The sequence below is a fragment of the Phyllostomus hastatus genome, unplaced genomic scaffold (assembly GCF_019186645.2).
Source record: "Phyllostomus hastatus isolate PE091 unplaced genomic scaffold, TTU_PhHast_1.1 phas_scaffold_21, whole genome shotgun sequence".
Lineage (NCBI taxonomy): Eukaryota > Metazoa > Chordata > Mammalia > Chiroptera > Phyllostomidae > Phyllostomus > Phyllostomus hastatus.
The window spans coordinates 11,274,307-11,288,304 of NW_025334017.1; the positions used below are offsets into that span (position 1 = coordinate 11,274,307).

At 37.8% G+C, this 13,998-nt stretch overlaps 1 protein-coding gene across 6 annotated transcripts in view; it reads left to right on the forward strand.

Annotated features, from left to right (window-relative positions):
- Positions 1-13,998, forward strand: part of LOC123833270 (serine/threonine-protein kinase Sgk3) — a 118,135-nt gene that overhangs the window by 51,529 nt on the left and 52,608 nt on the right. The window contains exon 1 of one of the 6 annotated variants that reach the window (XM_045861389.1): positions 11,746-11,853. The exons of the other annotated variants lie outside the window; for them this stretch is intronic. The gene's annotated coding sequence lies outside the window, so the exon portion shown is untranslated. Of the gene's footprint in view, positions 1-11,745; positions 11,854-13,998 lie in introns of those variants that run through there. 6 annotated transcript variants of the gene reach the window in all.

Sequence of the window (13,998 nt, forward strand, 5' to 3'; positions counted from 1 at the left end):
AGAGGAGCATAGAAGAAAGAGAGTATTTCCCACAAAAAGAATGAGAAAACATTCTTAGAGGAGCTTGTGTTTGAAGAATGCCTTGAAAAACCAGCAGGACTTACGTATGTAGAGGAAGGAGGCTCTGAGTTGCATGCCGGGGAAGTCAGGTTTTGTGATGGTCTGGATGTGGAGGACCTAGGAGGCTGGGATGATTAGATTTTATCAGTCAGCAGGGTATTAAGTTTTTTTTTAATAAAGGTGAAATTCACAGAACATAAAATTAACCATTTTAAAGTGAATAATTTCATGGCATTTAGTACATTTACAATGTTGTGCAACCACTACTATGTAGTTTCAAAAATTTTCATCACTCCCAAATTAAACCCTTTATCCATTAAGACGTTAATCCCCATTCCCTCATCTCCCTAGCCCCTGGCAACACCAATCTGCTTTCTGTTTTTATAGATCTACCTATTTTAAATATTTCATATAAGTGAATTTATTCAGGATGTGATCTCTCATGTTGACTTTATTTACTTGACATGTTTTCGAGGTTGATCCACATTGTATCATGAATTAGTATTTCTTTCCTTTTTATGGATGAATAAATATTCCTTCAAATATATATACCACAATTTGTCTATCCATTCATCCATTGATGGACATTTGGTTGTTTCCATCTTTTGGGCTATTGTGAATAGTGTTGCTATTAACATGCATATGTAAGTACTTATTTGGGTACCTGTTTTCAGTTCTTTTGGGTATATGTCTAGATGTAAAATTGCTGGATCATATGGTAATACTATGTTTAACTTTTGAAGGAACTGTCAAACTTTTCCACAGTAGCTTCACCATTTTACATTCCTATCAACAATGTATGAGGGCTCCAATTTCTCCACATCCTCACCAATACTTTATTTCTACTTTTTGGATTATTGCCATCTTAATGTAGTCATGTAAACTTCAAATAAAGACAGTTTTTCTCATTCTTTCTACTCTAATTCTTTTAGTTCTTTTTCTTGTCTAATTTCCCTGGCTAGAAATCCTAGTACAATGCTGACTAGGAATAATGAGATATACTTTTCTTTTTCTAACCTTAAGTGAAAACTTTCAGTCTTTCAATATGAAGTATGATATTAGCTGTATGATTTTTGTAGATGCCCTTTATCAGGTTAAGGAGGTTCCCTTCTATTACCAGTTTGCTGAGAATTTTTTTTATCAGGAATGGAAGTTGGATTTCATCAAGTCCTATTTATGTGTCTATTGAAATAATTACATGGTTTATCTGTTTTAGTTTGTTTACATGTGAATTATGTTGAATAATTTTTAATGTCAAACCAAACTTGCATTGGGTAAACCACACTTGGTCATGATGTAGTATCATTTTTATGTACTTTTGGTTTCAACTATCTAAAATTTTGTTTAGAATTTTTGTCATCTATGTTCATGAGATATATTGTTTTGGATTTATTTTCTTGTAATGTCTTTGTTTTTATTGATAGGATAATGCTGGCCTCATGGAATGAATTGGGCAGTATTTTCTCCTCCAATTTTCTGGAAAATTTCTATAGATTTGGTATCATTTTCTCCTTAAATGTTTGGTAGAATTTACCAGTGAAGCCCCAGGCTACTGAAATTTTCCCTGAGAGAAGATTTTTAAGTATAATTTCTTTAATAAATATCATGATACTAGACTTACCTATTTCTTTTTAATTTTTTTGAGCGAGCTTTGGTAGTTTCTGTCTTTTAAGGAATTTGTAAATTTTTTCTAAGTTGTTGGATTTATTGGCATATAATTGATCATAATGTTCCCTTATTATTTTTAATGTGTGTAGGATCTAAAGTAATATCATGCCTCTCTTCCCTGAATTGGTACTCTATGTCTTCTCTTTTTGTGCCATTCAGTCTGGTTTATTAATTTTATTTATTTTTTAAAAATCAACCTTTGGTTTCATTGATTTTTATGTTTTCTCTTTCATTGATTTGTACTCTGATCTTTATGACTGCCTTTCCTAGGATTATTTTAGTCCAATTTGCTTTTCTTTTTCATGTTTTATAAGGTGGGAGCTGGGGTCATTGATTTGAGACCTTTGGGTATTACCTACTAAGTGGTTTAGTGCCCTTCAAAATTTTGATATGTTGTGTGTTCATTTTCATTCAGTGTGAGATATATTCTGCCTTTCCTTTTTATTTCTCCTTGGAATCGTGGATTATTTGAAATTGTATATTTTTATTCCAAATATTTGGAATTTTTCCAGATGTCTTTTTATTATTGGTTTCTAATTCCACTGTAGTTGGGGAACATACAGTTTGACTTTGTGTCACTTGAATCCTTATAAATTTATTGAAACTTGTTTCATGGCCTAGTGTGTGGTCTATCTTGGTAAATGTCTGGTGTGCACTTCAGAAAAGTGTATATTCTTCTGTCTTGGAGTGATCTGTAAATGTCATTTAGGTTAAGATGGTTAATAGTGCTGTTTAGGTCTTTTGTTTCTGCTATGGTCTGAATGCCTGTGTACCCTCGTCCACCCTCAAATTTATTTGTTGAAATCCTAACCTCCAAAGGTGATGATGATGTTAGTAGGTGGGGCCTTTGGGAAGTGATTAGGTCATGAAGGTGGAACCCTCAGGAATGGGATTAGTGTTCTTATAGAAGAAATCCCACAGAACTCCCTAGTCCCTTGTACCATGTAAGGAAACAGATGCTGGGTATGATCCAGGAAGAGGGTCCTCACTCAACCATGCTGGTACCCTGATCTCAGACTTACAGTCTCCAGAACTGTGAGAATTAAATTTCTGTTGCTTATAAGCTACCCAGTCTGTTTTTTCTTATAGCAGTTGGAATCGACTAAGACAATATCCTTGCTGATTTTCTCTTTACTTGTTCTATATTATGAGAGGGTTTTTGAAACCTCTGCCTATAACTGTGAATGTGCCTATTTTCCCTTGAAGTTGCTTCAGTTTTTGCTTATGTATTTTGAAGCTCTATTATAAGCTGCACAAATGTTTTTTACATCTTTAAGGTGAATTGTTGTCTTCATAATTATGGAATGACTTTCCCTGGTAAAAGTATTTTCTCTGAAATCTACTTTGTATGATATTAATATAACTATTCTAGCTTTCTTTTGACTAGTGTTATCACAGTATAGTATATCTCTTTTTATCCTTTTACTTTTTTTATCCTCACTCGAGGAATTTTTTCATTGCATTTAGCTAATAAAGGAAGCGGGAGAGAGTAACACTGATATGAAAAGAAAGTAGTGATTGGTTGCCTTCCATTCACACCCAGACCAGGGACTGAACCTGCAACCCAGTCAGGTACCCTGACTGGCAATCAAGCCCATAACTTTTCAGTTATGGGACAATGTTCCAACCAACTGAGTCACACTGGCCAGACTCATTTTTTTTTTTTTTACCTATTTGTATCTTCATATTTGAAATGTAGTTTTTTATAATCAGCATATAGTCAGGTGCTTTACTTGTACAGTATGAAAAATTTTAATTGGGATGTGTTGCCATTTAATGTTATTCTTATTAGTTAAGTTTATGTCTGTCATCTTGCTGTTTGTTTCCAATTTGTCTTATCTGTCCTTTGTTTCCTTTTCCCTTTTTTTCTGCCTTATTTTGGATTGAGCATTATGATTCCATTTTCCTCTGTTGGCTTATTAGTTACAACTCCTTTTCCCCACTTACAATGATGGTTGTTTTAGGGTTTAAGTATACATTTTTCATTTAGTCTATTTTCTATCTAAAATTGTCTCTCTTTAATTGAATTGTACCACATCACTTACAGTATGCTTATACTTAGAGAATATACTTTATAATAAACTATGTCTTTCTCCCCCCAGCTTTTATGTTATTGCTGTCATTCATTTTACTTATACATAAAACCCACAATAAATTATGTTTAAAGTTATGTTTTAAATCTACAACATATATTTTCCTCTGTTACTGTTTCCAGTATTCTTCATTCCTAGTGTACATCTATATTTCTAGGTATCTGGCATTGTTTTCCTTCTGTTTGGTGGACGTCCTTTAGTATATCTTGTAGTGTGAGCCTGCTGGTTGTGAATTCTTTCAGCTTTGGTACATCTGAAAAAAATTTTTTTGATGCCTTCAGTTTTGAAAGGTATTTTTGCTGGATATAGAATTTCAGTTTAAACATTTTTTTCTCCTATACTTCAAAGGTGTTGCTACCCTGTATTTTTCTTGCACTATTTCTGACAAGAAATCTGCTGTCATCTGTACCTTCATGTCTCTATACATAACATGTCTTTTTTTCCTCTGGCTGCTATTTAGCTTTTTGCTTTATGACTGTTTCTTAGTAATTTCATTATAAAATGAAATGTCTTGGTGGAGTTTTCTTCTTGTGGGTTTATAATATTCATCAAATTTTGAAAAAGATCAGTCATATTTCTTCAGGTGTCTTTTCTGATCTTTTCTCCAAACCCCACTTTCTAAATGCATTCAGGTTTGTTCTTTCTTTGACCTTGGGTAGTTTCCTCATGTGCATGCTTGAATCTTAAGGAAGGCCCTCTGCAGATCTCTGGGATTGTCTCTGCTGTTATCTTGTCTCCTGTATCTCTTGTTAACTCTAGCTATCTGGTTCTTCTGGCCTCACAGCTTTATCCCCTCAATTTAGGGAACCTGCTGGGCTCCCCTATGGGCTCTCTTGTGGGCTGTCCTGTGCCATGGCCTGTAAGTTCTCTGAAGGTAATAAGCTTGCTCATTTCCCATCTCTGAGGGATCACTCTTCTTCACTGACTAATATCTAGTGTCTTGAAAACTGTTGTTTATATATTTAGTTTGGCTTCTTTTTGTTGTTGTCATTGGTTTAGGTGTGAAGGTACATAGGGTCCTTGTTACTCCACCTTGGGTGGATTTGGAGGTCTTCCTAAAGCTCTGTTCTTAATAGTCTCCTCACATCTTGAGGAGAGGAAGAGGAAAGTTCTAAGAGTGTATAATAAATGCTTCTGGTACAACCACTCTGTAAAATGAAGTGTGACTTGTTTAGTCTTCCTATTTAATACTTCTTAAGTCTCCAGAATAATATAAAGGTTTGCTTTAAGTAGTGATTTATGGATTGTTTGGGCCAGACTTCAGAGCTCTGGGCTTCCTTTAAACATGCCAGTGATATTTTCAAAACACAAGGGGCCGTTGATAGATTGCAAATCAGTTTTCACTCTTACTTAGTAGTCATTCTGTAAACTTGGTTCTGATTGTACTTCTGTTCATCTGGGTAAAGTTGCAGTTAAGGAAAATTTACTGTCTAAAGATTCTAATAATATGTAGGATGCCCCAATGTAAGCAATTTACTGTAGTTCGAGGGTTTATTTCTGGAACACTAAAAACCTTTTTTTAAAAAATTGTTTTATGAGTTTATTTGAGTCAAACAATTGCTAGGAAGCAAAATTTCAACAGATTGAGAAAATGCTTAAGAGAATAGCAGTTTTTCACCTTATTTTATACATTACAACCAAACGAGGAAGTGTAAGGGGATTATATGAAAGCAAAGGGAAGAAACTGTGAGACTGGCTAAAAAGTAAAACAAATAGACTCATGCTTCTTTTACACAGATGGACATAGGATAGCTAACAGTTAACAATTCACATGATGAGCATAAGGATGAGGGGATCTGTGGTATCTTCTCTGGTTCAGTGGTGGTCATGGTTGTTCCTTGAGGTATCTGGAAAAAAGGAAATTACTTTGATATTCCAAAGGTATGTTATCAGGTATGTTATCATAGACACAAAAAGAGACAACAGACAGGCTCAGTTTAGGTAAACACTGACCTTTGTTAGAGGAAAATACCAGCCTACAACAAGACTGCCTGCCAGGAACTGCTTTTACTTAGAAAGTATTAATTCCAGACCATCCTATGTGGCTATTTTAGGTCTCTGAGATTGTAAGGCCACATGTAGGCCTCCTCTAGCAGGTTTAGCATGTGGCCCCTTTTTCATCCACACCTTCCATTTTTGGTCATAAATCAATCCAAAGGATGAACTGATGACCAACCTTTTGGCTGGATAATGTCATCCCACGGTGCTAGGAAGGCTCATTTCTAGGAAGTCGTAGTGTCATCATTTGTCTTGCTGAATAATGAATTGAGGATGGGGCAAGACCATAACCTTGGATGGAAGTCAGGGCTCAATTTTTCTCAAAAGGGAAAAGCAGGTAAATGGGAGGCAGTCAGGTCCTATGGGCCTTCATTAAGAAAAACACTGTGGATTATTTCTAACCTATGAGCTATCATGATCTAGGGTTTGCTGTTTATCTCATTTCTCTGTATTTTGCATCTTACTCGTAGTTTGAGGGCACACCATACACCTTTCCAGTCTTCATAATCTGACCATGAGATGCGTTCCCATTTATTGTGGCTCATCTACTTCCCATTGGAAGCACTCAAGTACTGTTCATTATTAATCTGATTCCCACTAATTGTACAATTGGAAGCTATAACTTTAAAGTTTATTTGGGGCCAAGGTTATAAGAATGCAGTGTTGTAAATTATAGTTACCATCTATAATTCTAGCAGCCAATAGGACAGTATGAGTTTCATAAGTAAATTTTTTGTGCTTCCGCAGCAGTTATAGAGTGCCATGTTTTTATAGCTACTTCAACTTCTATCTCAATTAGTATAGTTAGTAGTCCTTGTTGGGTTAGAGGCTGAGCACATTCCCATAATTAGGTTCTAGTGTTCATACATAAGTTTTTTTCTCAATATTCCATTTCCACTAACTTTCTACAATTTCCTGTGTTCTTAGTTTGTCTCTTTTTACTCATTCCGAAATTATCAACTTATAAGACAAACTATTTCCTTTGAACTTCTCTTAAAAGTATACACATTTTTCCTAACTTTTGCAATTGAATTTCTTCTAAATTTCAAAAGAGAAACCATAAAAAGAGAATTATAATATACCTTCAGCGATTATTAACAGTTGATCTATATACACAAAGTTTGAGTAAATCCCAAAGAACTAGTATAATTATTATTAGTAGTATTAATTTTAGCAGACAGGTAAAGACAATCCAGCTAATAAAGTTCAATACCAAGTTGTACATATACAGGCCTTGTCCATATCTTAGGAAGGCTGTCTGTCTCTGATATCAAAGGCTTCTCATCCTCCAGAAGTCTTTGATCCCTGCTGTAGGTGGAGGCAAGTGTCAGAGACAGGGGCAGATGTCCACTCACAGTTAGGCACCTGATAAGATCATTTCCAGTGATGCTGGAGAGAGTCTTTAATTAATGTCTTTTCCAATGGACAAAAATTTCCTGGCTGTAAGTCAAGGTCTTTGAAGTTTTTGTCTCCTAGGAGTGCACTGTGAAATGAATGTTACTAATATATCACTCCCTATTAGCTGGTTAATGAGTCCTTGATAATAATGCAGAATGCCTCCTTTTAGTAAAGTTCATTTGTGTCCCTTCTTCCAGACTCGTAGGGCAACTGGTGACTATTTCATAAGAAAAAAGGCCATGTTTACCAAAAGAAGTAGATCTTAGGCTGAGGAGCAGTATAGGGAGAGCTTTTGGCCAAAGGAGACTATAAGCTTCTGAAAATTTACCTAGTTGAGTGTGATGAGAATTCAGTGGAGACTCAACAAAATGAGGAACATAAATAGAGAAGAATCCATAACTATCTTTTCTATTTGCTTATACATGTCCATAAAGTAGCCCCAGCATTTACAAGGACCTTAATAATTTTCCCTTTTTATGGTCATTTTAATTTCTCCTAAGCTATTAGTAAGGGGAAGGGAAAACACCCCCTCATAATTTTCAGAGCAGCCCTATGTGTGTTTCTGTTTCTTTTCTCTTTCTAAGTCCCATTTCAGTTTCCTATAATCCTTACTAAGGTGACCTTGCTTTCTATAATAAAAAAGACTTCTCTACAAGAGTTCCCAGCAAACATCATTTGGTGATTCTTTTACTTTTGCTCCCAGAAACCAGTAGGTATATTACTTGGAATAGCTCAGAATATCCAGGGTCACATATTCTAAGAGTTAAACTAAATTCCTTTGTGAATCCACCAGGGTCCTGGAGAAAGTAGGGGAAAACTTTAGGTAGATTCTTTAATTCCATTCTAGTCCGAGGAATGTATGTAATTGTTTGTTCTCCTCTGCCTGAGCTGGTTTTCTCCAAAGGAAGCTGCCAAAATTTCTGTTTGTTTGTTTTTCTCCCTAGTTTATCCTGGTTTGATGTTCCATTCTCAGTGTCCTCTGTGTCGGTAGGAAGCTGTGGTGGAGGACATGAGAAAAGAGGGAGGACAAAAGGAGCCTAAGTACAGACAAGAAAGTAAGCAGTACAGCAGGGTAGTTAGAGGCGAGGGAAAAGTGGGGTGTCAGCATTGAACAGCCTCAGAAGCCTTCCTTAGTTCAGAGACAGGCTCTAAAAGTTCTTATTAACTTCTTTTAGAAGAGCGAATTTAATCCATTCTCCTTCTAAAAGCTTCTAATTTCCAATCAAGACATACTTCCTATTCATTCAACTTATTTTAGAGTTGGCATTTTCTAATTTTCCATGCAAAAATTAATTTAGGTGCCAAAAAACTCCCTTCATTTTGGCCATCTTAAGTTGGTATTTCTGGTTAAATCTTCCTGTTTCTGTAAGTACTTACAAATAAAGGCTTTCTATTTATTGTGTATCTGCAGTAGTAATGGGGGCTGGGGATGGGAGTTTTGGGCCTTGGAGGCATGATTTCTTATGTTAATTTTAGTGAGATCTGCAGAGTCTGAACACATTTCTAGGGATATTATATAGTGGGTTGAGGTGTGCTACTTATGGGTTGAGCTCCAAGGGGCTGTTACCTCCTGAGTCACATTCAACCTTCTTACATGTCTCAGTTTCTCTCCTTGGCTATCTAATACAGCACTCTGAGCGCTAGGTAACCAACCATAATGTGCGTGTCCTAGACAAGTCAACTAATGAATTACAGTTGGAATTCCCTATGGGTATCCTGCATTTTGTGGGGGATTCCCCTGACACCTCTACAAAGATTCTTAGTCACATAAGAATACCCAAGAAGGACAAAATGCTCCTTATCTTCATAGCTGAACTAGTTCAGGCCCCCATTTATCCAGCAAAAGGTTTGTGTTCAGACTCTCAGAAAGCAATTCCAATTGAAAAGCCAAAGTTAGAAACCAGCCACCCATTTTTTTCCTTCTGTCCTTACTTAGCCTGGGTTCTTTCAAATTGTAACCTTTAGTTCCACCTCAAGGACTCTAAAAATCAGCTCAAAATCACCCTGGCTGGTGTGGCTCAAAAACAAAATCTTTAAAAAACAAATACCTTAAAACAGAGAGGTCCAGAATTCCAAGGGAAATTCACCTAAGTCCACCTGATGCAAAACAAGGAGCCAGTGGGGCACAATGGGCCACTGCTGGTACCAAGCACAGGTCCAGTTCTGCAAGATGGTCCTGAGTAGACTTCCATGGAACCCTGCCACCCTACACCAAGTAGTGTCAATGTAAGAAACGTCCACCCTGGCTCAACTGTTTGTTGCAGGTTCAATCCCCATTCAAGGCACATGTTAGATTCCCAGTTGGGGTGAATATGGGAGGCAACTGATTGATCTCTCTCTCTCTTATCAATAAAAAAACATATCCTCAGATGAGGATTTAAAAAAAAAGTCCAAACCTATAAGAACTTTTTATGAGTTTATTTGAGCCAAACTGATGACAACTGCCAGGAAGCAAAATCTCAACAGATTGAGAAAATGCTTCCAACTAAAAACTTTGTTAGTTCAACTCCAAGATGTGCTATGTGATTCTTGTTTATTTTTTTCTTCAGAATTTATTTGAAATTCGAAGTGAAACTCCTACAATCTTATTTTCATGAAAAAAAAAGACCAGCATTTTAATTATAGCAAGGGAGAGAGTTTAAGGAAAGCAGAAAATAATTATATACTCATGAATATATTTTTAACTACTTACTATGGGATTATCACTTGTTTGGGCAATGGGGGACAAAGAATGGGTAGGTTACTTTTTTTTTAATGCATTTCCATGAATGTCAAAGATTTGGCCTTCCAAACAAGTCTTATTTCATGCTAATTTATTTTCCCCTTTCTTGAATCAGTCATATGTAACTGTCCATCAAAGCTTTGGCTAGCATGAAGTAACTAGTGTTACTTCAATGTCATATAATTTCAGACAAAAACAGAATCTTACTAGTATAGGTAGCCTAATTGTAGATGAGTACATAATTTTTTAAGGCTTTTTGAGATATTGAAAGTAGCTTTTTCATTCCTGATTGATTGGGGCCTGGGACATCCAGCAAGTAGCTTACACTTTAGTTTGGAGATAAATATTATAAATAACAGAAAATACAAAACAAGGTCATCCTGTTAAGTGCCCATTGAGTGGTACAAATCCTAAGTATTATAGCATTATATTGCACAAAGAGGCCCCTGAGCTGAGCTATTGTAGTCTGGACAGGTGGCTAGGACCAAAGAGAGATATTCTGAGCTGGGAAGCATTTGGGTGTAAATGTTCAGTAGTGGGAATGTTGGCTGTATGTTGTGGATACTGTACAGCAAGGAGACAGTCTGTCCTACAGATATGTACACAGAGAATAGTTGGAGATTAGGTGGAAAAGGTAGGTGAGGGTAAGATCCAAGATCCTGAGTTTTTTAAATTTGTACTTTATACAAAGATGACAATGAAAATGGGAAGGGTCATTGAAGAGTCTGTAATACAGAAAGCCAAGGACCTGGTGACTAAATGTGAGGATTGAGGGAGAAGAAGAGCCAAGGACAAGAGTATTGAGCTAGGATGAGAGTGTTATTAAAAATAGAAAAACCAGAAAGGAGAGCTTGAATGAAGTGATGGCAGAGATCTCTGATGCTTTTTCTAAAAATTCCCAATTTCTCTGTATGGCTCCTGACTGGACAGTGCTTTCCCTATAGTCCTGTGGAGTCTGGCAGGATGAAATGTGGTGTGGAAGGACATTTAGAGGTCATGAAGTCATCTGGCCTAATCTCTTCATTCTACAGATAGGGAAATTGAGGGCTTCAGATTTTGTGACTTCCCTTAAGGTCACACAACTAGGCTGGCCTCTTAGTACTATTTTCTGAAGTTCTTGTAGCAAAAGTTATTATGTAGTAATCCTGCTTGTTAGCAAAGTGACCTTTGTGTTTGCCCACCATAATTAAATTAGTTATTGACTTGATTCCTTGGACAGTTTTTTACTTTTCAAAATAATACATTAATGGTTAAAATAATTCCTAGTGAGTGGTCGGACTCTTTCCCCTTTACCTGTACATGTATGTAGTCACAATGCCTTTTAGTACACATGGGCATTAATGCCCAACTTGACCTGGGCAGACTGGGTCTCCTGAATTCGAGCAAGACTCCTACCCTGCCACAGAAGAATGAGAGTAGCTAGTGTCTTGAAAAAGTGAGCTGTGTAAGATGTCGCAGCCAGTCCTACACCTTAGCTGATGATATCTGGGTAGGGGCCTTCCTTTTTCCTTCCCAAGACTCTTTCCTCATCTTACCCCTGTGGCTGTTTCTCTCCTTTTCCAGGTTTCCTTGGCTTGTGCCCTGCCCTTCTCCCTCTAGGGTTCGGGATCCCACAGGTCCTTCCCACATTGTTTGGGGCCTTCCTTGCGCACCGTGACCACAGCTCTTTCAGGGTTCGTGTCCCACCTGTGTTCAGGAGGTGAAGCTGAGAGAGCAGAAGCCCCTCCCGATCTCTCCGCGGGGCCCCGGTTAGAAGGCGCCATTGATTGGTGGGGCGGGGCCTGCATTGGGGGCGGGGCTTGGAGTGGGGAGCCTGGGCGAGTGCTGCTGGGGAGCAGAGGCAGCGCTCAGTGCACTGTGGCGCAGCTGTGGCACCGCGTCCTTCTGGCCACACGCTGCGTGCAGGTCCCGAAGGTAAGTGTGGGGAGAGGTCCCGGTGGCTCACGGGGTAGTTGGAGGGACTCCGCAGACACGCACAATGCAGGTGTGGTTTGGCTGGGCTGCCCAGGTGCCACTTCAGTGCCGAATTAGGAGAACGGGGCGCAGGCAGGCGGCTCCTGGCATGAATTCCCCATGGGAGGGGTACACCCGGTAGGGTGGTAGCTTTGCAGCGTTTGTTCACTGATGGAAGACATTTGCGATGCACCACACACCTCTTTCCAAATGTGGAGAGACCTCAGGAACTGCACAGATTTTGTATTCTTTATATTTCTAGTTCGTGGTTCAGGACTGTAGGAGATACTTGATAGTGAACTTGCAGTGCGGCTTTTTTTTTGACTCACTGTTTTTCAGTTTGCCGGAAGAGTGAGGCTAGTAATGGGACTGTTAGTTAAACAAGGACACCAGGGTGTACGCAGGCAGTGTATCGCAGATATTAAGCACGCAGGCTTTGAAGCTAGAGTTCCAGGTTTTGAATCTACTTATTAATTGTGAAAACTCGGGCAATTTGCTTAACTCCACTATGCCTTTGTTTCTGCTTATGTGAAAGGTGGTTAATAATAGTTCCACTCTTATGGGATTATTATGAAGATTAAATGAAGAATACTTAGGGTCAGCAATAGCCCACTATAACGTTGGCTATTTATTATGTGTTCACGTGGGCATTAATCTTCAACGTTGTCACCTTTTCTCGCAAAAATATTGCTTTAAATGCTCAGGGATTCGTTTGGAACAGTTTCGAATATTGAGTCTCACCAGAAAAAGTGTCATGACTTTTGTCTCATACTAAAGATATTCTCATCCACCTTGTTCCAAATCAAATCCAGTGATACAGAAATCTGAGCCTTTTGGGTTATTCTCAAGGGGGGATGAAAAAAGGCAGGACTTTTAGAGTGGAGCGTCATTTTAAGCACCAAACTCTGGTAGGTTTGTTTAAAAGAAGTTCATATTACTTTATAATTTGTAAGCTGTGCCACTTTGGATGGGCGTTTATTTGTACTGTTACTGCAAAATGAGGTAAACAAGAGTAGCCAAATACATAAATAAACTAAACATCGCAGAAACCATAACTTGCCACATAGAACCTCAGTATTGAAGGGAATTTGAAAAATCAGACCAAACTCCCATTACAGATAGGGATAAGGCCCAAAGACCCAGAACCAATAAATGGTAAATAGACTAGAATTCACCTCTGCTGAGCAACAAATTGTAAAATCAGAGGATGATCTTACTTCTAGTTTTGATGATAGTGCTATTTTTATTTTTGATAGTTTTATGGTGCTGTGAATGTTTTTTTTTTTCTCTCTCTCACAGCAACATCCTGCTTGGTAGCTTAATTGCATGATTCATAATCATTTTTCAACATCTTTGATTTAAATCACAAGTCTCAAAGTTACTACATCAATTACTGCTTTGAGAACAAAATGATTGTCTCCTTAAGCTTTGTACAAACATGTTCTAATAGTGCTTTGGTTTTGTTGTGTTAAAATGCAGCCCTTTCTCTTATGTTAAACAGCCAGTATAAACAAATTGACCTAGTAGGCAGCTTGTTATCACTGTGTTATTGATGAAGTTTTCTTGATTGGGTAGGAAAGAGTCAGGAAGTGGGACACTGAATACTAGCCCAGGGAAATAGGACTGGGTCACAGAAGAGATGTATTGTAGTCACTGTCAACTTCAAAAGCATCATGGAATGAAATTACATGGAGATACTGGTGTGTTAGTTGCTGACTCTTCCCTGGTTCCTTGCATAGTTCACTCCCTTACCTCTAGGTGTTTGTTCAGGTGTTATTATCTCAGACCCTCCTATTTAAAATCCTATGCAACCCCACTTTTCTTGTAATATATATTTATCTGTCAATTTACTTGTTTATTATCCATTGTCTGCCAATAGAAGTTAAGTTCCATGATGGCAGAGGTACTTGCCAGTTGTTTTCTGCACTGTATCCTAAGTGCCTAGGAATTAGTGCCTGCCACCAGAAGGTGTCAAATGCCTGAATCCAATGCAGACATTTCCAGCTAGGGCTAGTAATTACGGTATTTTGCCATGTATAGTGCATGCTCTTTTGCCCAGATTTTTGAGGGAAAAATAAAGATGTGCATTATACATGGGTAGTACTA